Here is a 25,248-nt window from a genome sequence, read left to right on the forward strand (position 1 = left end):
CACTCTACAGAGTCCCTCCTCTCACTCTCAGATGCCTGACGAGTGTGTCTCATGACACCACAGAGTTCTGACAGTGTTGTTCTTCATTAAGTTTGGAGGGCAGGTTTTGCTGTATTTGTATGGCAAAGAAATAGGGAGACAGAGAGCTAGTGCGGCGAGCATGGAATGGGTCGTTATCAATACTCCGTTCCAAGGCATCCAAGCTGACAGTGCACCTTTATAACCGCATCGTCAGTGCAGAGGGGACTAGCTTCTGATGGAGTCTGGGAGTCAGACACGAGCACAGTTTTGCAGAAGAGTGGCAGACTCAGACACATGTCCTGTCATTGACGGTTTTTAAAAAGATTCCATTTTTTCATTCTTTTTATTTATTTATCTTTACACTCCGGATTTTATTCCCCTCCCGGCCCACCCCTCCCCCTAACAGGTCCACCACATCCCATACCTCCTCTCCGTGCCCCAGAAGATTCTAATTTTTATTTCTAACTGTGTACAGAAGTGTGTATGTGTTGTGGGGGGGAGGGCACACGTTCACATGTGTACATGTGTGAAGATCTTATGGAGGGTAGAAGCAGACATCCAGTCCTCTGGGGCTGTAGGTAGAGACAGTTGTAAGCTATCCACCGTGCTTTCTGGGAACTGAACTCGGATCCCCTGTAAGAGCAGTGTGAGCTCTTTAACCACTGAGTCGTCTCCCCAGCCCCACTTGTCCAGGTCCTGTCAATATGGCGGCCAAACAAGTAGTCAGGCAGGGGGCTCACAGTCAGCCTCCTCCCTAATCGCAGCCCCTGGAACCATCTTGACTTTCTAATTTGTTTTCAGTTGTGACCCTTCATGCAACCCCCTCTCTTTTTTCCTTGTCTTTCTTGCCCTTTTCCTCCCTAACTTTGAATTCCTAATTAGACTATGAAGCCCTTTAGGTATAGGACATCGAGGAAATAAAAAAAAAAATGTAAAAGGAAGTAGTATTTGTAACCTCACCACCTGGAGAAATAGGTTGAGATATTCTTTCCAGAATCATACATTTGGTTTACATATGGAGACAGGGATAGCAGACATGGAAGGAAGTCTTTGGCTTATTGTATTCCTACTCTCAGCAGCATTTGCTACACGATGTCTCCTTTTCTGGGCTTCTTCACTTGCATAGCACCACTGTGCTAAAGTCTTCTCAAGGTTAACTGATCCATGCTCCAGCTTCTTCCTCCTAGCCACCATTCCTGTCAAGAGACCTTCCTGAGCTGCAGACCCAACTTTGTCTTCCCCCAGCTTTAGCCTTCAGTCTAATCATTGCCATGGTCTTTGCCTACTCAAACATCCTTCTCCACATGGACCTTTTCGATCTCTGCAGGCTCCTCCCTGTCCTCGCTTCCTCCCTATACCTTTTCAATGTGTGTGCACTCTTCCCTGAGAGACGCTTCTTCCCATCTCTAATACTCAGTGTTGATTTCTTTAAAAATGTCCAAGGCACAGGCCTTTCTCAACACTGCTCAACTTTCTCCACCTGGCTCCGGTTAGCTAAGGTCTGCAAACCACCCCTCAAGCCCAGTACTACTTCAGGTTCTGGTGTGTATCAGGAGCAGCTGACGTACTCATGAGACCCAGGCCAGTCACTGGGCTCTGCTCCTACAGTCTGCTACAGAGGTCCAGAGCTCTCCAGAATCAGCCCTTCTAGTACGTCTTTAAGTGACCTGACGATCCATGTCCTGGGACAGACTTTAAGAGCCTCTGCTTGACTCCCGTGTGCTCTTTCATAAATGATCTCTGGTGTCTCTCCCTGACTTCCAGAGAGTAGCATCTGTGTATCAGTGTCTCAGTTCGTTCCCTAAGTCCTCACACAAGGTAAGTATGTACAAGGCTCTTCCAGTGTCTCGGGGAGCAGTTCAGCTGGAAGGAGCTTCCATAGCATGTCTGAGAGCTTAGGGTCTTGAAGAGAAGAGCTCCCTTCTGAATCTCTAGCCCAGCAACTGCTGATGGAGAGCTTTCTTCCAAAGGCTCCAGTCCAGCCTCACAGTCTTGCAGCATGAATCAGTATGAAGTCCTGTGAAATATCACTCAGTGTCATACCCCAGGAGTCACGGGGATGAACTCCTTGACCACAAGTGGAATTTCCCAAGGATTTGAGAAATCTCCCTTTAAGTCCCCTTTTCTTCACTGAGTTTTCCACTGAAGACATCTCATGAAAGGCAATTATAAGACCTTGCTTGCCTAAAGGTAATTTTCACCTCCCTAAAGGTTTCTCATTAGCTCTAGGGAGTCAACAAGAAGAGTGACGGGGAGAGAAGAGGAGTTCTATGAACTTTATCTCAACATTATGATAAAGTATCTTTCAATGAAAATTATTCATGTTTAGTAGAGCTGTAGAACACAAGAAAGGCAGAATAGAATGTTGGAAAAAGAAAAGCACAGGGCTGGGGATTTAGCTCAGTGGTAGAACGCTTGCCTAGCAAGCACAAGGCCCTGGGTTCAGTCCTCAGCTCCGGGAAAAAAACAAAAAAACAAAACAAAACAAAACAAAAAAAGAAAAGCACAATGTCATCAACAGAAAAAGTCCCTTTGAATGTAACCTAATAGAAACTTCTTATAGGAAATATTCAGTCTATCAGTTACCCTACTGGTCACATCCACTTTCTACACTAAGCTACCAATTTTAGGAAAATGGCTGTTCATTCAGCTTAAGCATGAAGCCAAATACTGAAGTCCTGTTTCCCTGAAGTGGCCTGACTTCATCTTCACATGTTTGACTATTATGTATTAAAACAGGCTTTGTAAATGTGCTAGTAATTGTCTATTAGAAACTGGGCAATGAGCTTCCTGGTTAAGCTGATGTACTGCTCTTTTAGAGGACTCAAGTTCAGTTCCCAGCACCCGTGTCATGTGGTTCACCAACACCTGAGATTCCAGCTCCAAGGGATCTGATCCTCTCTTCTCAGTTCTGTGGGTACCTACACTCATATGTGCATGTACCCAAACAAACATACACATATACATAATTAAGAATAGAACAAATCTTTTAAAACTATTTAGTAGTAATCTCAATACGAATTTTTTAGTAATTTTTACAGTACACGAAAATAAAAGGATTCATGCTGGCCCCCATGATTTTGAAGAACCCTATAAAAGAAATTTCTAGTGGTTTAGGTGATCTTTCACAGTAGGAGCTAAATTTCTTCCCAGTACCAAAAAGACCCACACAACTACCATAATACACACTTACCCATAAGTTTTAATGAGTGTTTCCTAGCTTTACTTTAAATGATTTTTTTTTCCTTGACTTGCCAACGCAATAAAGATTACTTCAGAGGGCAAACTAAAATGTGATGCTAAGAGGGACTTGTCTCTTGGATGACCAGCAACTCAAGGATGATTTTAAAATATTCATGCCACCGGAGACAAGCACAGCTAAGATCACAGACACGTTTTAGTTTTGGATCTATAAACCGTACCAGCCACGGAGATAAAATGATAAAGTTCTTCTTCTTCAGTTGAAATAGCAGGAGATGACTTATCTGGAATCACTCTGGTGGCTCGTTCTTGAATATTCGCCTTTTACTAAACATATGACAGTCGTCAAAAACAGCAAGACAGATCTCAGGAGTGGGAGCCTATCTCTGCGGCAGAAAGTGGGCCATCCTGGGTATCAGACTGAAACCACTCTCATTAGCATTGACATTATCCCACCCCTGCTTGGAGTCCAGAGACCCAAAAAGCTGCATATAGAACATACAAATATTTTATATGGACAATTGGCCAAAATTATATAATATCAAAAACAAATCATTGCTCCGAAAAGTGACAAAACTCTTATCTTTGAAGTTTAGTTTTGGTGATCTAATCACGCAATATTAGTTTCTCAGAATACAGAAGCATGAATGTTTCTAGAATATAGTCATAACAGGGCTATTGTTCTTTGTCTCCATAGGGGGCCTTCTGACATTAATTTGCCATTTGTCACTTGGCATTCATCCCCTGAGTTAATATTTATTAAATATCTACTAGTGGTGATATCAGCATTACTTCAAACATGAAGCATTTGTATTTGTAATTTTAAATATTATTTTACCCAAATCTCCTAAAAATTACACTTTCCTGTGGCTGAAGAGAAAATAACGGTAGTATCACAATGATACAAAAGTCTAACATCCGATCACCTGGTGTACACTCTTGTCGTACCCCTTGTGGAGCGGAGAAAGTCAGACTGCCCATAGTTCTAGTTCTGTTTTTCAAGCGTGTCTAATCTCACACATAGCCTCACCTGCTTTCCTTCCCCAATCTCCTCCCCTTCAAGTCTGCTTTCCCCTCTTCTGTTTGGAGGCTGAATGAGGTTGCCAACAAGGCAGACGTTAAAGGGTAGGCACTGAGCCTCAACTCACCATGTCAGGTTTGACATAATACATTAGCAATAGCCCGTAATGTCTTGGATTTTCCCCTCTTCCTGTCATTCTTTCTTCTTTCCTTTATTCTTTTGTGGTTATTTTGTGTCTCTTACGAACCTAGGAAGGAATGTGGAGGGAGAAGTGATCTTTTTCCTTATTGAAGTTTAGCGTATTTGTTTCCAGGGTGATTTGAAAATATGTTATGTTTGTTATGTTGCAAATATCAGAAAAAAATAAGCCTATGAATATTGGGTCTCAATTCTGGAAGACGAGAAAGAACTGGATCCCCTACAAGGTTTTGATCACCATGGAACTCCTACTTGGAGTTAAATTTTCCTAGCCTACTCCTTCTTCTGTCAGCCATTGATCTCCTTGGAATTAGCTGCCAACAAACTGTAGCTAATACATGGAGGAAGAACAGACCTTGATCTGTGGCCTTGAATGGGATACATAGCCAATGGCAATCAATGCCAATAAAGACATCGAACATAACAACTGTATGTGTGTGATTTCATTCTCCCATGCACCCCAGCTCCAGATAGTGGGATTCTGTCCTTTGTGGGTATAAGATATTATGTACAATGTACACAAGAATCTTTCCCCGTGCATGAAAAAAAAAAACAGGAAAAATGTATCAAGTACAAAAAATGTTTCTTGAACTTTTCACTGAAGACAAATTATCTGGGAAGAATTTCACTCTTCCGTGGGCCCACAAGCTTTGACCAGAGCTCTCTCCTGGCCTATAGGAGGAGCTCTGCTGTGAGGCAGAGAAGAAATAGCCAGCCATGATGGTCTCCCACATAACCCTTGCTCCCCTCACCTCTGCTGTGCCTGACAGCTTGTTGCAGCTAACGTGTGTTAATTTTCTATCTTCCTGTGAAGACAGAGCTGTGTTATTTCAGCATTCTGCCTTTTTCATTGGCTCCAGTGTATGGTTTTGTACCCCCCAAAAATAGCAAGACTCATACGTTCCATCACAAAGGTCATGCTGGGGCTGCGCAAGAAGAGTGTTGGTGGGAAAGCCTAATGTGGATTCCTGCACCCTGTGTCCCATGCTGTCCCTAGGGTACCTGCCTAGGACCCACAGTTTCTCTTCTCCCCTCTCGTCTTTTATAATATAAATAGCCTTTAAAAATAAAGAAAAAATATCCCCTTTTCTCTTTAATACACAAACAAAACTTGTTTTTCAACAGAAAATGAGAATTGCAGACATCAGTCTGGGGGTGGATGATTTAGACATGGGGCATTCCCAGTTCCCCTAGCAGCATACCACACAGACATGACATATGCATCTGGCTTCGAAAACTAGCCCCAAATCAACCCAAGGTCATAAGTCAGGCGAAGATCACATTTTTATGAAAAAAAAATGCTATTTCTTCCCAAAGTCTAAAATAAGCTGGTGTGGTTCCAGAAAACATTGACACATTGTGGAATTCGTTGACGTTTATATGCCGTTAAACCCATACTAGAGAAAGTTCTATTCTTCAGACTATAAAACTTTCCCTGAATCCTGAGAGGTTTTTGTAGGCTACCAAGTGAGAAAAATTTAGGCAAATTGTAGCAAAGCATATTTCCACCTTGCCCAAAATTAGCCCTATTTCCATATTTTGAATCACCAAATCGTCACCTATGGAGCCTGCACTGGTATCATCCTCGCTTGCAAGAGAAGCCTATGAAGTAGAGAGGTTACAACCATTTCTCAGCAGGCCCACAAGGAGCCAGAGGCAGAACCTGAACTCTTGAGACCTATCTCCAGAGGCTGCCATTTGAGCGACAGGCCAAGCCCTGCAAGGCTCTCCCATGATGAGAATGAGGTCTCTCTTATTCATCCATGCTACCCGCCTCATGTGACAGCGTGGGTGACCAGAACGGCTTCATAAAGAAACCGCATGGTGTGCCAGGCTCACACAGTGGGAAAAAAAACTGCCAAAAAGGCATGTGTGCATTGTTTGTCTGAGTTCCCACAGTATGAACATTTAGACATGCTTTTGGAAACCTCTTTCTTTTAGACTATTTTAAAGTTCTATTGTATTTAGATTCTGGAACACTGAGGTAACCGGTAAAGAATCATCGGTGTTGACCATTTCCTTCTCCCTCTCATGAGCAAAAGGTTCATCCCGCTGCACACAATTTAATTACACGTAAGCAGCAATTGCCTTCTAAACTACTCAGTGCCACGTTGAGGCCGAGAGATATAAGTGTCTTACATTACTGTGTCCTTCAGCTTTCCTCAGGATGGGCTTGTGTGATATATTCCAAGCACCTTTCAAGGATTCAGAGATTTTTGTGGGATAAGGGGTCTCTACCTACCAAGTCACACAACATCTGTCCACACAGAATGGGCATGATTAGCACATGAACTGAGCTGTAAGTCAGAGCTTCATCAGGGCCTCTGGAGAATCCTGAAGCCTGTTAAGGACTCACCATCTTATCTATGAACTACCTTCAATTTATAATCTGCCACTTGTCTGTGACTGAGGAGTTAGACACTGATAAACTTAACTGTTAAAATACCTTATGCATGCCCAGGAGACCAAATAAATCTCAACTAATGAAGCCTGTTTAGTGGACAGTTGTTAATGAAGTAAAATGATTTCATTCAGCTTCTCTCCCTTAATGTAAATTACCACTGACTTGCTGGCCTGTTCCATGACTGTAACAGCCATCCCGTTCCAACCTACTAAAGTCGGTAGTCTGTTCTTCACTGATCCTTACGTGTTGCCACAAATTACACAAGGAACCTCCAAACTACAGTCTTATTTGGAGAAATGGTCTAGGTCAATGACTTCATCCTTAAAGTTCCTCAATCAAATGCTGTGTGGAAAGCTGATGTTTCTCAAAGTATTAGCCATGATCTCTTTCCATTATGTCTTCTCTTATAGATAAAAAAAAAATACATCTTGTCTGTTTACAGTCAAACTTAAGGTGTATGTTCGTCTAAAAGCGCAGGCTTTGGTGAGCTAAGCGGAACTTGAGGACGGTGGCACGTTATCAGGGAGGGCTATAGTGAGCTCTAACCGCCTTCAGCGTGAACTTGGTGTTCACTTCAGCTGACATCTGCCTGCTGGACATCTTGTGCATGCCCAGGAGACCAAATGTTGCCATTCTCATGTTTTTGCTTCATGGTCCCAAAGAACTTCACCAGTCCTAAGACAGATAAATAAATTTAAAAGATTCTAAAGTGCAGGGGGACATGATAGGGCTGGTGTGCTCGCTCTCTCGCACCACCCTGCTCGCTGCTGCCGCTGCCAAGAGGAAAATGGGGCACAGCTTTTGGCGCTGCCTCTCACCCTCCCCAGCCCTGCCTAAAACGTGCCACCAAATCCCTACGCTTCTCTTTCCGCTCTTCTTTTAAGGTATACAAAAGGTAACACATCCTGGCCTTCTAGCAATACCTACCAAGAAAAAAGAAGCGGGGGGGGGGGGGGGGGGGTAGGGGCGGAGCGCGGAGACCTGCCCCTCAAAACAAAAAGCCACAGCCTCAGTGTGGCAGAGCAGGCCCCTTCCGCTCCACCTAGGCAAAATGAGCCCCTCAGGCAAGGGCAATACTTGAGGTGTTGCTGCTGAGAATTGAGGAAAAAGCACACCTAAAACCCTTAACCCAAAAATCTTTAGACCTTTTCGTTCGTTTCACTGCTTGTTCATCTCCCTAACAGGAGCACCTAAGACAATGTTCATGCATTTTTTAACCCAAAATCTCCATGCTTCTTTACTTAAATGTTTCTTTCTCCATAACAGGAATACCTAAGACTGTCCTAAAATTTTTCAATTTGCTTAAAATTTCTTTTAAACTTCAAAAAAATCATACTTTAATCTACTCCCACAGATCAAATCGACCATGCTAATAGCCATTATTTGATCCTTAATTAACCACCAGTTTCCTTTTACAGACAAGCTGTCCCAGATACATAATTTGTTAGGACTAATGTTGGGGTTTAAATCTTGGCTCGCGCCCGGACAAAGCACACCAAGCCAACATGGTTCCGCGAGGAGAGGTTTAATGAGAGAAGAAGAGGAGAGGAGAGGAAAGGCCAGCCATGAGCACGTGGAGGGAAAGGAGGAGCAGAGAGAAGGGACAGGGAAGAGGGGAAGAGCAGGGAAGAGAAGAGAACAAAGAGAAAGTGAGAAAGGGTAAGAGGGAGAGGACGGGGAGGCCTGGGGATGGGGCCAGACAGAGATACTGTTTCCTGTTTAGTGTAAATTAGACCAAAACATCCCCGGAAATAGGGACAGGCCTCGAAGACCGATAGACCCGTGGCTGAGAATAGGGATTAATTGCCCCAACCAGTGCTGGGGCTACATTTACAGTCAGTTCTCCTGAGCCAGAGAGCAATTTCCGGCATTTTAAACTGTCTCAAAAAATGAGGAAAAATCTCACCTAAGGGAATAGGTCCTAGAATAAGGGTTGGTGAAAGGATCCATCCCCAGGGGCAGCACAGGTAGCTAGCTCCAAGCTCAAGAACACTCCCCGGACGCCATGTGTACACCATGGAAAGTCAAGCTCTGAGGTAAAGAAAGCGCACAGAGGTAAAGTAGGTACCACTCACCAGCACATGCTTGAAGAGGACGCTCTCCTTGGCGGGCAGCTGTAAGCAGGGCGTCATGGCGATGGGGAAGCCTGCCGGAGTGCTGGGCGCCCTGAGTCCCACAGCAGCCAGCAGGTGGTGGTGGTTGGATGGTGTAGACGTCGGTGCGGCAGAGGCACGAGGCCGGGCGTCAGACCGTGGAGGCAGAGGAAGATCAAAAACCGAGTACCAGCCACCAATGTAACATGGTATTTTTTTCCTCCGCCGTCCAAAGCATATTAACCCTCAACTCTTCCCTCTGCTTTCCTTATTACAACACAGGTCACTGCCCCACGGAAAGGATTCCTTCCAGGACTAACTTCCTCAAACACCCTTGCCTTTTTTCTAGGACCATAACAACAGGCCACCAATGTGCTCCCAAGCAAACTGTTACAGCTTTACCATACATTATCTAGCCTGTACAGACATCCTCCTGCTGGGGTTCTGCTCCCCTATTGCAATTACTCTATACGTTTATCTCTACAGGGAAAAAGGACAGCCTGCTGCCACAGGCCAAACCGCCACAGGCCAGATGGAGAGTGAGCCACCATCTTCTTGGATCTGCCTGGGGCAGTAAAGCTGCCTTTGTCCAGACACAGCGTCTGCCTGAAGACTTTCTAGACTCACAGAGCTGAGACCCACAGATGACAGCTGAGACCCACAGATGACAGACAGACAGAGCCGGGACCCTCCAGAGACAGTGAGCTCTCTAGCCTGAACCTAATGGCTTCGACCTTGGGGAAACGTAAATGATGTCTATGTAAAACTGATGCTAATATTCTCACAAACTGTATGACCCACTGAACAATTAGTTCAATAACCCCCTGTCTTCCTAGCCCCCACCTCTCACTACCCCTCTGGCTTCTATTGTGTTTTATTTTGATGCTTACACCCCACCCACAATTTTCACTACTATAAGAGACAATCACTCCAATGACACCTCTCCTTTATAAAAATGAAAAGGAGGAGTGGTGGGACAGTGGACCATGCCAGGAAACTTGGTACAGTTGAGTGGGTACCCACCTGAGAAGGTGGGTGTCTCTCTGCCCGCTACTGGATTCCTGGTCTAGAACATGTGACTCAACTTCTCATGCCTGTCGGGTAGCCCAGAACAGAGTTCTCCTTGCTAATGAGGTATCTAGAGTCCCTGAGGGTTTAGCCAATAACCTTCCCTTCCCAGACATTCCTTTCTACAAAAATCTCCGGTCCACCCTGAGAAGGTGGTGTGCACCCATTTTCCAGGACGAGCAATTAATAAACAGTTTGGAGCCAAAGACTGTCTCTTTCATCAAGAACTGTCATGGGGAGCATGGAGAAGGCCTTTGACTACTGAGTTATGCTGCCTAAGCCTCCCGCAGAAGGGTCCTCTGCACTCCCAGACAACTGCCACTAAGCTAAGGATAATCATCAATTCGCTAAGCCGGAATTCCCATTCCTCTGGCCCAGGTCTCATCCTCAGCCCACAGGCCCCCAACTCCCCACGACCCAGTGGTGCCTGAATGTCCAGGAGTTTGGGAACCTCCGGTCCTGCGTTCCTCACCATAGGCCCATGGACCTGCAACCCTTCGTTTCCAACTCCTCTGCGTGGTTTTCCAGAGTGGTCTGGATACCCAGGAGCCAGGGGACCCCAGATTTGACTTCCCACATCCTAGACTGCATTTTCCCACCCCCTGAGCAGTGTCTTGGTGATTCCCTCAAGACCAGCACCCAACAGCGGCAAAGCAGGGTAAACGTAGTCTAGCGTCTCCACATTCTGTCTGCCTCGTACCCTAACAGCCGGGCGGAGCGTGGACCCGCATGATAATTTACCCAGCAAGAGTGGGTTGAGGCACTCCACAGACTGGGTATGCTTCAAGCAGAAAATAGCCATTGTCAGTGCCTTCGATTTTAAGTTCTTAAGAAAACAATTAAACATGACTCCGAGGAGGACATTTGTGAGCCATCTATTGGAGTTTCGGAACTGGGTTTTCAGAGCGAATTCTTATCAGCAGGGCCTGTACTGCTGAAAGAGTGAAACTTCAGCATACCACAGATAGCAACTAAACTGGGAGAGCATTTATCAGAAGGACACGTAATGCCAGGCACACATCATAGAAAGTTAGCCACTAGCTCTCCCCACTCAGCTCGCCAATTCTAATACTGACTCCTTGGGATTATCTTCGACAGCCACCAGATACACTTTCAGCATCGAATTTTCTGAGGCATAGTGTTCCTATTTTTTCTTCTTAATCACTTCAGCCAGGAGGCCAGCCTGAACGAGCATGAAGCTGTTTCACCAGCTGAAAGAGAAGCAGAATTTAATTCAGCCAGTAGGCAATGTACAGTAACGTGTAATAAAAGTAACATAGGCTTTGCGGGTGGAGGCATTAGAATAAAACCCATGGATCTGGCATCCTCTATATGACATTGACCAAAATTCTTCATCTGTCTTCCCCAAAAGCTTCTCTAGGCACAGTGAGGTTATCAGTTACCATTTCATAGGTCTGTGCTGAGAATGGAATGTGAAAATGTCAGTAAACAGTTGACACAAAACCAACAAACCACCTACCAGGGACAGCTGTAAGAAACAGAATCAGAAAATCACAGTTCCCTGAAGTAACATGTAATGACATGTTAAAGTACATATATGGAAACTTTAGGGACAGCCTGAAGGCCCGCCCTCGTGTGTCTCCTTTGCTGAGTGTTGGCAACCTCGTTCTGCACTCAAACAGAAGAGGGGGTAAACATACTTGTAGAGCAAGGAACGGGGAAAGGAAAGCACGTGAAACTGTGTGGGAGAGACTAGACACACTTAAAAATAAAATTGTGGCCCCGTGTGTCTTTGGGCACGCAACTGGAGCATACACTGGATGGTCAGATCACTCTGGCTTGATACTCTGCATGTGACACATTCATCAGCAGAGCCACCTCAGACTTGAGTCTTTTAATTATGGAGCCTCTGGTTTCTTGGGTGGAAAGACGCTATAATGAAGGATGGACGTATACAGTAAGTGTTTTTGGATATGTGTGTGGTATGAGCAGTATAGAGTAGGCATTTGATAAATTATAATTATTGCCAGTACCACTTATCTAGTTATTTTCAAATGTTTCAAATTATCATCATCATCATCATCATCATCATCATCATTATTATTATTATTATTAATGTCCCAACTGCAGTGTTTCCTTCCTCCTCTCCTCCCAGTCCCTCTCCCTACCTCCCCTCTGCCCTTCCCAAAAACCATCCCTCCTCCATTTCTATTCATAAAATGCAGGCTTCCAGGGAGAAGAACCAAACATGGAAAATAAAGTTGCAATAAAGCTAGGCACCTCCTTTTGTTGTTTTAAGGTTGAACAAGACAATCGAGTATGAGGGAAAGGGTCCCAAAAGCCTGCAAAAGAGTCAGAGACAGCCCTTTCTTCCATTGTTAGGAGTCCCACAAGAAGACCAAGCATTACACTGTTATATATGTGCAGAGAGCCTATGTCAGTCCTATGCATGCTCCCTGGTTGTCAGTTCAGTCTCCATGAGCTTCAGTAAGCCCAGGTTAGTTGATTCTATGGGTTTTCTTGTGGTGTCCTTGACCCCTGTGGCTCCTACAATCCTCCCCCGCTCTTCTTCAGCAGGATTCCCCAAGCTCCACCCAATGTTGGGCTGTGGGTCTCTGTATCAGTTTCCATCAGCTGCTGGGTAGAGCCTCTCTGATGACAATTGAACTAGGTTCCAGTCGTTGAGTCTAGCAGAATATCATTAGGAATCATTTCATTAACATTTTTTTGCCATTGTGTTTGGTTCTATTCTAGGTCTCTGGGCTATCTAACCTCTGGGTCCTGGCCCTCCAGGCAGTGTGGGAGGTGGACTTTCTCATCTGGTATGGGTTTCAAGCTGGACTAGTCATTGGTTGGCCACTCTCACAATTTCTGTGCCACCTTTACCTTAGCACCTCTTGTAGAAAGGACAAATTGTAGGTCAAAGGTTTCATGGCTGGGTTAGTTTCCCAATCCTCCACTGGAAGTCTTGCCCGGTTACACAAGACAGCCAGTTCAGGTTCTGTATCCTCTATTACTAGTCGCCTTAGTTCGAGTCACTCATACATTACTGGAAATTTCCATTACACTAGGCTTCTAGCTTGTCCCCAAGATGCTCCCAGAGAGTTACTCCTAAGTCAGCTTAGAATAGGTTCAGAGTAGCAATGAGTCCTGTCACTCATGTTAGTTATTGGTAAGTGTGACCATTGGTAATTCTTCAGGAAGTTGCTACAGAAGACAGCCGGACATGGAAACAGCATCATCTTCTCTCGCACGCTATTAGCACCACCGTGAGGCAGCATTTGCTGGGATGATTTAGGAGTTGGTTCTGCTTATGAAGACGTGAGCATTATAAATTCTATGTATCAACTGTTCTGCCAGCGTCCGGTCCTAGAAAGTGCAGAAAGTGATGACTTCTCCTTCTGACATCATGTCTCTAACTGTAAAGGTTGACAGTGAGAGTGTTTAGTTCCTTTTTAAAGGTTTCCTCCCTGGAGTTTGTGTGCTTTGTGTGTGTGCTTTGTGATTTGTTTAGGAAGGTGTGCGTTTTCAAACCCGGAGTCATGGGTACTCAAACTCTAAGCAGCCCAGGCTGACCTTGAACTCATCAGCTTGGTTCTAACGGCCTACACCACCATGCCTGCTTTGGCTTTGGTTTGCTTGTATTGATTGTTTTTTAATGAAGGGCTAGCAATTGAAGAACAAAGCCAGAGTCAAACCCAGGACTTTGTGCATGTTTGGCTACTAAGGAAGATACAGTTCCAGATTTCTGTCTTTGTTTTTGGCTTGTCTGTTTGTTGTTTGTCTATTTCAACACTTTCTTTAGAACCATGTATCTTATTTTATCTCCAGACTCCGTAAGATAATTCCTGCTTCTAAGCCTGACCTAAGCACAATCCCCAGGAATCAGATATTAGGATAGGAGTGACTCCTGCAAGTTGTCCTCTGACCCCTACAGGCACACCATGGCTTGCATGAGTCACCACGCCCATGCCCCACACACAATAAATAATAAATAAATAAATATAAAAATAATAAAACAAGACTAGGTCACTGTGCATTTATAGTCTTGGCCGATCCTGATTATGGATGAAGTAAAAATGATGGAAAATAGACCATCCGTTCTTGTTTACATGACCAGAGCTCCTGCCTCTATAGACAGACTCTTCTACACACCCGTCCATTTCCTGTTCCCCAGGACCATTGGGCCATTTCATTTGCATTTTTAACTCTCTACCTGAAAGTTACAACATAGCCCTGAGAAACAAACACGTATGTCAGGCCTATCGGCCAGCATCTATCTCATGTTCAAACCTTGCCTTCAGTGCAGACCTGGGCAACATCTTCCCCTTCCCACACATCTTTGCCAGTCTATGGAGTAGCTGCTTACACCTACCTTATAGTATACAAAAACAAAAACAAAAACAAACAAAAACAAAAAACAACAACAACAACAAAAAAAAAAAAAACCCCTGCTCTACAAAGAATTAAGTTGCCAAGTATGGTGGCTCATTCCTTTAATCCCAGCACTCGGGGGGCAGAAGTAGGTGCATCTCTGAGAGTTCAGGGCCACCCTGGCCTACAAAGTGAGATCCAGAACAGTCAGGGTCGGCTGTTACACAGGAGAACCATGTCTCAAAAAAGAAAGGGAATAAGTTGATATAAGTTAAGGTATGCAATTCATGATAATCAGGAACTTTCGTTGTTACCATGAGTAAACAGAACTAAGTTAAGAAGTGAAAATTTTTATATGTGTGTGTGTGTGTGTGTGTGTCCTTAAATGCTACCTCCTCCCCAGATCAGAACACAACAAAATAAGAAAGTTCTTTACAACGTTTTCAGAAGTCCCAAACTGTCCATCCCACTTGGGAGCACTGTGCTTTGTCATCCTGCCCAGGATGACACCAGTGAGTCAGGAGCACAGATCACGACTAGAATTCAAGAATTCTTGGTAGTCTGTGAGGCTTGTTCCTCAAATGTAGTCAGAGAGCTCATTTCCCTTTTCACTGTGACGCCAGCAGCATTCCTCGTCCTGGCAAGAAGACAATGCTCTTCCCTCTGCTGCTGGACTCAGGGTTATTCACCTGAGGTGAAGATGCAAATGCTGAACAACTGAGTCAGGTCTTATCAGGAAGGACGCGAGCCGTGACAACTTGCTTCACCTCTCCACACTTTTCATCAGATGTTTGGTGAATTCATTCCACTGTGACTGTCTTAACTTGTAGCAAAGACCCCAGAGGGCCATATCCATTTGAGAAGGCAGACTTTCCGGGTCTGAACTCCACCTCTGTTGACTCTTTTAGTTTCTTTCTTCCTTATTCTTCCTCTTTTTGTTGTTGTTCTTCTTCTTTTTCTTCTTCTTCTTCTTCCTTCTCCTCCTCCTCCTCTTCCTCTTCTTCCTTCTCCTCTTCTTCTTCCTCTTCCTCTTCCTCATTCCCCTCTTCTTCTTCCTCTTCCTCCTCCTCTTCTTCCTTCTCCTCTTCTTCCTCCTCCTCCTCTTGTTCTTCTTCTTCCTCTTGTTCTTTTTGTTATTATTATTATTATTATTATTATTATTATTATTATCTCTAAGTGGGAAACTGTTGGCCCTACAGATTCAGCCCAGAGCAGGAGAGACTGAGATCATTGGAAAACCCTGGTTCTGTATTAATATCAGTAGTTAATATTATAAGAGTTGGAGAAGTTAGTCTACTTCGTGAATAAATGGTCCTGCTGGGCATGGTAGCACATACTTGTAACTCAGGAGGCTGAAGCAGGAGGATTGCCTCGACTTCGAGATTAGGCTGGGAGGGAGAAAAGACAACCAAAAGAAAGGTTGTTAGTCAGGCTGGGAAGTTAATTCAGAAGTAGTGTGTGGAAGCCCTGGGTTCAATCAACCAATTTGACAATCAACTAATCAATTAGTAAATAAATAAATAATCCTCTTTTGCTAAGCAGTATTCTACGTAAATACATTGTTTGAAAATAAATCCTTATGCCCTCACTATACAGCTTTCTACTACAGTTTCCTCTCTTTGAAGTGCACAAATGATCCTTGAGAATACATTAGTTTTCTATTTTCAAAAAGATTTGAAGGCAAAAGAACCCTTTTTAGTAGAAGAAGAGGAGGAGGAGGAAGAGAAAGAAGGGGAAAGGAGAGAAATATGATATTTATTTTCTGTGTACTTCTGTAGTTCTAAACTCTCTTCCAGTGGCCCAGTCTCTGGTAGCTTATGATACATGGGCAGGCCCGGTGCAGCTGACAGATAGCAATTCTATGAAGTCAAGGAATTCTGAAATGGACTCCAAATCCCTATGGATCTCACATCTATTTTCTATAAAGTATGTCTAGTCCCATATGTAGCAGAGGATGGGCCTTGTTGGGCATCAGTGGTTCTATGAAAGCTCGATGTCCCAGTGTAAGGGGATGCTAGGGTGGGGAGGCAGGAGGGAGTGAGTGGAAGAGTGGTTGGAAGAGAACCCTCATGGAAGCAGGAGATGGGGTGATGGGATGAGGGGTTTCTGGAGGGGAAACCAGGAAAGGGGTTAACATTTGAAATTTAAATAAAGAAAATATACAATAAAAGAAAAAAAGACCCTCGGTTCGGTCCCCAGCTCCGAAAAAAAAGAATCAAAAAAAAAAAAAGAAAAAAAGAAAAAAAGAATCTCTCCTTGCAACATCGGCAAGAAATTACATAAATAGTGATTCACAAAAAGGCAGCATGTTGCCTGACCCAAAGCAAGTCTTCTGTGGATATTTGAATGCTCTCCCCCTTTGCAATCTTTGCTCTACTGCAATCTCGAAATTCAACTGTCCAGATGCTGTGCACATCTGTAAAGCACATCCGTCTACCGCTTTTCATCTGTGCCCTTATTTTGCTGGAAACAGGCGTTCTGAGAGTTTGTCCTTTGCAGTGTAGCTAAGGAACGGAGCTGACCCAGGGAGCATGCTTCAGGTCATGCATGGTTGCACCATACTTTGCACTCTCTGGAAAGGTTTGACTAACATTGATTATGAAAGTAACTACTTGACGTTTGCATCATTGTTTCTGGATGCTGCTGAGTGGAAGAGATACGTGGTCCATGGCTAGACCAGCAGTTCACTATGCAACAGTTATTGATAAGTCTTAGAAGCCAGACACATAGGAGAATATCCTCAAAGGAATGGCCACCCCAGTGGGGTGGATAGAAACCACAGTAAAGAGTGTTTATCCTCAAAGGGGCCAGGCTGACAGACTCCCTTGCAAATGCCCAAGTGGAATACCCTAGATGGAGCAAGTAACATTCTTCTTATACAGTTCCTCTAGGACCAGCTTTCTAAATGTAACTCTTTATGATCAAATAGGAAAGGAAATGAACACTTCAATAGAAACTATTTAAGGTGCTAATTTGCAAAGAAAGTCTCTTGTGCTCTCCTGCCCGGTCCTCTCTTTTCTCTGCGGGTCTCCTCCTAGTTCTGGCACCAAGTCCTTTGCTGTGGACACCTTGCTTACCTTGTGTGCTATTCAACCTCACAAGACGCACGCCCTCTGAGGCCTATCAACGTTTACCCGTGCCACTGTTAAAATGTAGGTTTTTTAAAGGAAGACCGCTGTCTATTTACAGCTGGTCCCAGGGGTTGACAAGAAGAGTTGTCACACAGGAGGTGTTCAAAGGGGGTTGTTTTAACAGAGACAGCCTACTTAGCATGAGTAAGAAACTGGCTGTGACTTCACACAAGCTCCACATGGCCAGGGTCTCTCAATTGGTCTAAACTGCTATTAGCAGTGGACCAAGCGTTGTCTGTCTCCCATTATCTCTTGCCTGCACTGTGAGGTATCCACTACTGAGTGTGGGTCCTGGAAAGAATCTGCACCGTGGTACATTTGGAACGTGTGGAGAACTTCTTTTTGAGAAACTGCTTTTCTCCAGGTCACAATTTCTCTAAGTCACATCAAGACATTATAATGGGTAAAATGCACTACCAAGAGGAATGTATGTGTATCTTGCTACACACAGGGGCATAAGTAATGCCTTCCTTTAAAAAAAAAACAGAATGCCACCAGTATCCTGGCCCAAAATCCAGATAACATAATGCTGGTTTTAAAAAAGGCAAACAGACTGACCATAAAAGCAACCAAAGTGGAAGGTTTGCAGGCTGTTTTATCAGAGGCAGGGAGAGTTATCTCTACAAAGAAATCACCTTCAGGTTCCCCGACCGTTGGAATGTCTTCCCTGATCCCCCAAAGTCCTTCTTTATTTTCTATATAATGACTTTAATAAACATATTTATATAGAAGTCTAATGTCATATAACTCCTAAGGAAAGAATTATAAGGTAAAAGTCTGTGAAGCTTTTGGTACTGATTTTAAGTAAATTTCCACTTTGACTTTAGAGTACTGTCTTCCCAATGACTGCCTTTCTATCATGCCTTGCCCAGCCATGATAGCTGTGACCACACCGGAAAACTGAAATGCCTGGCCCCAAGAGCACATAATCCTTGAGGGTTTTAAGGAAGGAATGCTACACAAGACAAAGGAAATTGCACTCACATTTTGGAATAGCAAGTGGTACGTCACCCCCGGTGAAAATTATCTCATTGTTTCACGAGACAACTAAAAGTTTTTACCATAAGGCAGGCCATTTTTCTTGCAATCTATTCTGCAACTAAAAATCTAATTCTAGGGAAGCAAGGATTCTGTGGGGAGCCCATGTATCTACCGTATATAGTAAGCTACAGAAGAATCAGCAACTCTTATCAGAATTGAATGCACATTAATAATATTAATGTAATAATAATAAATCAGGTAGAGTTAAGAGCAGCCCAATGTGGAAATTAAGGCCTAAACCAGGTCCAACAATGCATTATAAATGAATAAACACTTCCCATTTCCCGTTGGAAAAATGAAGAGAGAGTTGATTGATTTTAGGTATTGTCTGCTTGGAAGGAGGTTTCCTTTTTCACTTGGGGCCCTTTAATAAGCCCTGTGTCACAGCGTGCAGACTTTGACCATGGATTAGGGCTTGGCGAATCCAGCAAAAAAATGGGTGGGAGCAGTAAAAGCAGTCTCCAAGTCGGTCCCTGAGAACTGCTTTCTGGAAAGTAAGGCTACAACCCTTCAGAAAGGAACAGCCAGTGTCATGGGGAGTAGATTCTAGATCTTTCACATCTTATTTCCCATACCATGGCTTATATCCAAAGAGTCCAGTCAAAATAATCTTTGGACAGTAACTATCTGCCAAGAAGCATCCTTGGAAATGGGGTGGGGGAAATGGTTAACTGGGAAATTGGAGCTACCCGTCCCACTGTGCAACAATGGAACTCGAGTCCCCTGGTGGCCACATATGGGCTCCTGTAGGAAAATGGGACTCTGGCTGTCCTCTTGCAAAGGACTCTTCTATGGGTGTTTTACTTTAGTGAAACTTACGTCTAAAATATTAATGGCTACCACCTTCTCACTTTAGTGTTTTTATTGGTTGAAAGGCAAAGGTTTGTGTTTGATTGGTTGGTTGGTTTGGTTTTGGTTTGTTTGTTTGTTCTTTCCTAATGGGAGCTTGGCTAAGGAAAATTGGACCAGCCCCCAAGTAGTAGACCCTTTGTTCCCAGGATTCGATGATCCTTGGGTGAAACCTGGTCACTCAAGACAGAAGATACACGAGACTCATAGAACATCAGTGACAGTGCCTGGCGTCCTCACCCTGGCCGCAGGTCCTGACTTCCTGACTTATGTCTCAGACCTCGGCCTTTCTGTGAAGTGAATTCCCATTGGTGCTGGTTCACAGGATGTTCAGAAGCGGGGCTGCAACGTAAATTCATACTATCCATGTGTTTGTCATAAAGGAAACCGGGAAATGTTTGGCACTAAGAAGTAGCCTTCAGGAATCATTTCCCATGTTGCATTTGCATTAACTGAACATGGCCCTGATTTTCCAGAGAAGGGAAAGAACATGACCTGTATCTGGTGGCATCCTGTTGACCTCTGCAGCCAGGGTTGGGCTGTTTCTCCTCTTTCCCCATCTCTGCTCCTCTTAGCGGCCTAAGAACAGCCGAGCTGACCTACCGATGATTGTGTTCAGCACCGTGCGTGCCACGGGTGAGCGGCCTGAATTGCGCAACCAAAACTCACTTAGCAAATATTTCAGTTTGTTGAGTCATGCGCCTGACAAGTAGCTACAATCCATGAGGTAGCATTTCCTGAGGCCGACGTGTGAGAGGGAAGTGCGGCTAAGCCTTTGTTGAGCATGGCATCCCCTGCACGTCCCCCTGAGTCCACAGCTTCAAACTGCAACAGTTTTCTCTCTGCTCTCTTCAGCATCAGCTCCCATTAATCCAAGGCGAAGCTCAGATCTTCCCGACCAGATCCCTGGAAACACAATGAACGATAACCGGTGCCTTCTCCTGCTCTGTGAAAGTGGCCCACCAGGAAGTGACAAGAGTTCTTAGTCTATTCATCCATGAGCAATTGGATGCCTCTTAGAAGGTAGTACAAGCTGAGAGAGGGGAAAAAAAACTTCCTGCTGTTGAAACACCAATACCTTGGGAATTTTTCAGTGAAGAAATACAAGTTTATTCTTTGCATTAGTAAGGCCAAAAAAAGTTTCATAAAACTAATCCACTGAAATGTCTTAATACACAGGGTGGGGTGGGTTTCTGGACCATCACATCCAGGCTCAGACTCTTCTTGGCTAAGCCTTTTATCCATCCAGGAACCAAAGCAAACATGAGAGTGATTCTCCACTTCTTTCTGATCATGCTTCATTTTCTATATTGGTACCATTTCATGGTAGCCTTCTACACCATGTGATGAACCCCCCTGATAGAAGGAACTGGTTCAAATGACCCCTGAACACCCAGTCTGAGTACTGGGAACCAAAGTCCTGAGAGAACAAAATATGTTCTTAACCATTTCTCAGCCTCTAATTTTAATTATCATTTTGGTAAGCATAAAAGGAACTGAGTTTCACTATGACATTTTCTTTTTTTTTTTCTCCATCTTTATTAAATTGGGTATTTCTTATTTACATTTCAATTGTTATTCCCTTTCCCGGTTTCCAGGTCAACATCCCCCTAACCCCGCCCCCTACCCTTCTCTATGGGTGTCCCCTCCCTATCCTCCCCCATTACTGCCCTTCCCCAACAATTCCGTTCACTGGGGATTCAGTCTTGGCAGCACTAAGGGCTTCCCCTTCCACTGGTGCTCTTACTAGGATATTCATTGCTACCTATGAGGTCAGAGTCCAGGGTCAGTCCATGTATAGTCCTTGGGTAGTGGCTTAGTCCCTGGAAGCTCCGGTTGCTTGGCATTGTCGTTCATATGGGGTCTCAAGCCCCTTCAAACTCTCTCAGTCCTTTCTCTGAATCCTTCAACAGAGATCCCATTCTCAGTTCAGTGGTTTGCTGCTGGCATTCGCCTCTGTATTTGCTGTATTCTGGCTGTGTCTCTCAGGAGAGATCTACATCCGGTTCCTGTCAGCCTGCACTTCTTTGCTTCATCCATCTTATCTAGTTTGGTGGCTGTATATGTATGGGCCACATGTAGGGCAGGCTCTGAATGGGTGTTCCTTCTACCTCTGTTTTAATCTTTGCCTCCCTATTCCCTGCCAAGGGTATTCTTGTTCCCCTTTTAAAGAAGGAGTGAAGCATTCGCATTTTGGTCATCCTTCTTGAGTGGGATTGATGTGTTTTGTGCATTTAGGGTAATTCGAGCATTTGGGCTAATATCCACTTATCAATGAGTGCATACCATGTGTGTTTTTCTGTGATTGGGTTACCTCACTCAGGATGATATTTTCCAGTTCCATCCATTTGCCTATGAATTTCATAAAGTCATTGTTTTTGATAGCTGAGTAATATTCCATTGTGTAGATGTACCACATTTTCTGTATCCATTCCTCTGTTGAAGGGCATCTGGGTTCTTTCCAGTTTCTGACTATTATAAATAAGGCTGCTATGAACTTAGTGGAGCACGTGTCTTTGTTTCATGTTGGGGCATCTTTTGGGTATATTCCCAAGAGAGGTATAGCTGGGTCCTCAGGTAGTTCAATGTCCAATTTTCTGAGGAACTTCCAGACTGATTTCCAGAATGGTTGTACCAGTCTGCAATCCCACCAACAATGGAGGAGTGTTCCTCTTTCTCCACATCCTCGCCAGCATCTGCTGACTATGACATTTTCAAATACTTATCTCTATGTTTTTCTTATGTGCCCCCCTATATTGCTTTCTTCCTCCCACCTTTCTGTGTCTTTCCTCCCCACAAACAGTTCCTCCCCCTGCTTTCTGCCCTTCATCTCTAACTCTCTGGGAGCCAAATCACATGTAAATAAAAAGGAGGGGCATGCTGCTGGAAACTGGCTGCCTACACTGTAACCAGACTATTCACCAGACTGACAGTATTATTCTGTTAAAACATGTCTGTCCCTCCCACTCCCCCCTCAAGCTTTAGGAAGTTAATCCTAAAAAGAAAAAGAAAGATCTTTAAAAGCTGATGCTCTCGGATGGATAAAGTTTGCTTCAGAATGTTGATGCCGAGCTTCCTAACTGCAGGAGGAGAGAAAGTTGCACAGGCCACTTGACATGGGCCAGGAAGTTCCTGGGAAGAGAGGCCATTCAGACCCCTGTCTACATCCCCCATAGTAAGAAAGAGCAGTGTCAGCTTTAACCCCATGTGCACAGTAGAGCTACCTTTTCAAAACCAGGCAATTTGGGAAGATTTCCAAAGCAAAATGCCATAGAGAGTGATTGCAGAGGAAAGAAATAAAAGACCTAATGTCGACCTGGCATTGTAGAATCTTCCTCAGATTCCCTGCAGTGGATTCAGTTTTTCTCTTTGTTTGTTTGTATTGCTGTTGTTGCTGTTGTTGCTGTTGTTGTTGTTTGGGGGGGTTGGGGGTTCGGTTTTGTTTTTTTGTGGTTGCTGTTATGAGCTTCCATTCACATAAAAAGCAAAAATATGTTTGTGAACATTATTATAACCATGAACTGATGTGTAAACATCTCCAGACTTAGTAAGAAATAACACATTCCTGGAGTCACTACACCCCACTCCATCCCACTCATCTGGTAGACGACGTGGCTTCTTTTCTTTTTAGAAGTCATTCCCTGCCTTTCTTTACATCTTTACCCTCTATGTGTACATCCCTAAACAACAGAGCCCATTTTGTCTGGCTTGGTGCTTCACATAAGTGGAGTGGTAATGTTTGCACTGCGGGGCCTGGGTTTGTTCACTCCACGGTATGTTTGTGTGATTCACCCCGGACTTCCACGCAGCTGTAACTGATTTGTTTTCTTTTCCATTAGCGGCTAAGAGTGGGCCCTGTAAAGCTGGATTTAACACAAAAGAGGCAGCATTGGATACCAATAGAGAAAAGTGCTGGGACAACCGTGTATGATTCCACATACGAAAACCAAATTAAATCGCTCTAAATGTGTTTTAAGCCCGAGGTTTGGGACTTAAACCTCGTCACCACTCAGCTGCAAATCCTTGAGCAGATTCTTCGTCTCCCTGTGCTTAGGTGGTGTTCGTGTGGAAGCATTGCTGTGGCCCGGTGTGAGTTAAGATGGTTTCACACAGACCTCCAGAAGAGACGGTCCCTGAGCTTGCAGTCTGGGTGCTTAGAGCTTATTGGAAAATGGGTGTGTGGGAACAACAGCTGAAAAGCACTGGACCAAGAAGAGTGAGCGGAGGAAGACTGAGAATGTTGAAGCACACAGAAAAGCCACAGCAGTCACCGAGAGGAGCACTGGCTCTGGGAGAGCCATCCCGGGTTGCCTCAAGCACCTGGAACGTATACCCTTATATCAGTCGTTTTGGGGATATGCACTGTCTCGGGAAGAGGGTGAAGCCTTAAGCAAAACAGGTTTTTTAGGCCAAGGGCAATCCTGAAGAAGCATTCGGCTGTGGACTACGACATCAGTGCTTCAGCGAGATGAATGGGAAATTTGGACCAGCTACCACAAATTCAGAGTGGTTTGGTTTGGTTTTCCATATATAGAAGTGTACCTGATCACCCCAGTACCTTTCTCTACTGGTGTGCTATGCTATCTCTTTTGTGTTAACTATTAGCATAGAATCCCTTCAGTTAGCTCTTTTTTAAAAAAAAATCCCACTTTTCAGGTCAATTATTGAATTAAAACAGATTTCTATTACCTTCTGTTTGGAGAACCAATGGAAGACAGACAAAAGGAAAATCCTCGACAGTCAACAGTGTCTGTAACATTCTTTAGTCTTTCTTACTCGCTTTCCTGTGTATGAAATGACCTCACCTGTCATAACCTTGGAGGATATTGTCAACTGCACAGCCTTCAAGACTAAGTCGATCTATAATTGCCCCCAGTAGCCTTCGTTAGCCTTATTTCCATGTAATTCCTCAGAACTTCAAAACCTGGTTCATATAGCACGCTATATGTTCACATCCTAAACCAACTCCTACCTGTGTAGTCCTTAGCTTACTACATACTTATCCACATGCTTTAATACATATTTATCCACATGCTTTAATAGCCTTATGACTATTTATCAGAACTCAACTCAGAGTGCTTACTATGTTTTTATTTTATTTTCTATTCGAAAAAATAATTTCTTCAGTCTTGTTCATGGGCTGGCTCACTTTTGCATTCCCGTTATCTAGGTCTAGATTGTGGTTTCATCCTACAAGTACAAGATGAAGTCAGGAGAGTAAGTTTCAAAGTTCAGAATGCAAATAGCACATTGGCTTATGGGTAAGAAGAGTCCAAAAACATCCACTGATGACTAAAGGCAGAGTTGGAAATTCAACTTGAAATCATAAAGCTAGCGATGATTTCCTGAATTCAAAGCCATCGCCACTCTACATAGCCACCCTACATAGAATCTTGGTTTTTCCTGTAAGATGTAGGAAGTAGGTAAACCGAAAGAGGAGAAAGAAGAGGAGGAAGGTAGGAAAGATCAAAGGAAGGAAGGAAAAAAGAAAGGGAGGGAGAGAGGAAAATAGGAAGGTAGGGATGAAGAAGGGAGAATAAGAAAGAAGAGGAGGGGAAGGAAAAGGGAGGAAGAAAACAAGGATGACAGACAAAAGCAGGAGGAGGGAACAACGAGAAGGAAAGTCCGTGTCTGAACGCAGCACTGTACAGGCTCACAGTCTTGGAGTATTTCTCCTCCAAGGACAAACAACCATCAGCAGTAGAGTCAACTGTCTAGAATGATTATCCTCCAGAATAACAAATGTGTGTAATGAAGGCGAAAAATATGCTTTTTTACCACAAGTCCAAAAAAGAGGGAGGAGGGCTAACAGTTTTTTAAATAATCACTTGATCCATTTCCAGGCACAATGCATCCAGGAATACTGAGGTCTGCTTTCTGTTAAAA

General features: G+C 44.0%; 1 long non-coding RNA gene across 2 annotated transcripts in view; it reads right to left on the bottom strand.

Annotated features, from left to right (window-relative positions):
• Positions 1-9,329, bottom strand: part of LOC120093066 (uncharacterized) — a 31,349-nt gene extending 22,020 nt beyond the window's left edge. Inside the window, exon 1 of one of the 2 annotated variants that reach the window (XR_005493188.1) lies at positions 8,921-9,329. This is a non-coding gene — a long non-coding RNA (uncharacterized LOC120093066). The remainder of the gene's footprint in view (positions 1-8,920) is intronic. The other variant, XR_010057484.1, reaches the window with a different exon arrangement.
• Positions 9,330-25,248: the final 15,919 nt, after the last annotated feature.

The sequence above is a fragment of the Rattus norvegicus genome, chromosome 14 (assembly GCF_036323735.1).
Source record: "Rattus norvegicus strain BN/NHsdMcwi chromosome 14, GRCr8, whole genome shotgun sequence".
NCBI lineage: Eukaryota > Metazoa > Chordata > Mammalia > Rodentia > Muridae > Rattus > Rattus norvegicus.